The sequence below is a fragment of the Citrus clementina genome, unplaced genomic scaffold (genome assembly GCF_000493195.1).
Source record: "Citrus clementina cultivar Clemenules unplaced genomic scaffold, Citrus_clementina_v1.0 scaffold_3, whole genome shotgun sequence".
NCBI lineage: Eukaryota > Viridiplantae > Streptophyta > Magnoliopsida > Sapindales > Rutaceae > Citrus > Citrus x clementina.
The window spans coordinates 25,101,588-25,103,427 of NW_006262339.1; the positions used below are offsets into that span (position 1 = coordinate 25,101,588).

General features: G+C 38.0%; 1 protein-coding gene across 1 annotated transcript in view; it reads left to right on the forward strand.

The window, feature by feature from the left end:
* LOC18047765 (putative disease resistance RPP13-like protein 1) overlaps positions 1–1,840 on the forward strand; it is a 10,903-nt gene that overhangs the window by 3,092 nt on the left and 5,971 nt on the right. The gene's annotated exons all lie outside the window — the stretch shown is intronic.

Consider the following 1,840-nt stretch of genomic DNA (forward strand, 5'->3'; position numbering starts at 1 on the left):
TACCAAAAGGGATCCAGGAAAAGAGTGGTCCAAGATTCCCCCATCCCTTCGTGTTTGCATAGATGGAAAATTCGTACGAAGAAAAATGAACTCAGAGACTCATAGCTCAGAACCCAACTTAGATCAGTCATACATTTCACCAACTGCGAATGTCACGATGGTGGCTAGCAGAGGAAACAGAGGATGTTGGAACTTCCTTTATATGACTGAGGGGAGCTCTAATTACATATAGGATTTCGGAACTTCGGTTGGTGAGTGGTAATTTGATACAACTTGGCCCGAGATTAATGATAAGCCAGCACTTAAAACAGAGGAAGAAGCCCAGCTTGTCGAGGAGCTCATAAAAGGTCCAACTCGTATTCGCAGGGCACTGACATACCTCAAAGATTACATTCCCTAAAGAATATTCGAGAATGAACTAAAAGAGGGGGTGAAGATCACAGCTGTGATTTTGTTATTTTGTTTGTTTATTTTTGCCAATCATTATGTTGTTGGTTAGTTAGGCGTGTATTGTTGAGGGGTAAAAGGTATATGTATAAGGAAACACGTCAGTGAGGAACTAATGAAATTAATTACAAATATTTCTTCTTTTCTCTCGGTCTCTCCTGCTTTCTCTGTTCCTCATCTAATTTCAATTCTTTTTTGGTTTTTTTGCTGGAGTTAGCACTTACTCGAAAAGTGTAATTCGATGATATAAGCTCTGAGCTGCGGAGTTGTATCATAATTAAAGAAAATTGTGAACTTAGTCCCGTTTCAATTCAATATTTTCTGTTTCGGATAAAGTTGATACCAAGTTTGCCAAATCTACGTTTTCTTTCAGATGATCAAGTCATTCTGGTTTTGAAGTGGGGTGACAATCGGCTGGAAATGCAGAGGCATAATAAGTTGGGAGTTTTATTCCCAATCTTAATATGTATAATCATAGTCTCATTCTTTCTTGCATCTCTATCGTCTTCCTCCCTGAGCAGCACGTCCAGTTATCTGCTTTGTTCAGTATGAATTCCAAGAATGGAGTGGTGAAATCCATGCTGTCTTGCGTCGGAAGAAAATATATTTCCTGCAGGTCCTGTGACCAAAGATAGGTTGAAGATTAAACAACAGAACAGGGATAATGCAACATCAAGCTGAAAAATGAGACTGACAAGATCACCAAATTTCATTAACATTGAAATTTGTGATCCTAACAAGGGTAATAATTTGCCTTTGCACATTCATTTTATTACTGATCCTTGCGTGTTTCTCTGCATTTGATTAAACCGAGAGAAATTGCTTTCAGACTGAAGAACAATACCTATACCTCCTAGCCAATGTCTAGTGTGTGGATCTGCGCAAGGAGTTAAGAGGATCTTCATCTTGGTGCATTTAGGGTATAAGAATAACCTCATTAGAATGTGTGCATGATCTACCTTTCTTTTTCTACTTTGCTTTTCATTTGAATTTTGGATACCATCACGTAGTTTGATTCTTCCATTTTATGATTAGTCCTCTGCCTTTAGTTGGAAAGGCCACTGACATTTTATTTTCCCATATCAGATACTGAGACATGCGTTGTGATTTATCGAAGCCTTGTCAACAACACCCTTGTTGTTAGGGGTGGGCATAAACCCACAACCCATGGGTTTATCCAAACTCAAACCAAATTAAATGGTTTGGGTTGGGTAAATCATGAAAATGGGTTAGATGTGGGTTTTATGTAGAAAACCATTTCATTATGGTTTGGGTATGGTTTACCCATGGGTTATGGACAAAACCCCAACACTCCAAATTTTCAAATGAAATAAATTGAAACCAATTAAATGACCCTATTAAGTGAAAGACTACATTAAATTTTTTACGGCGT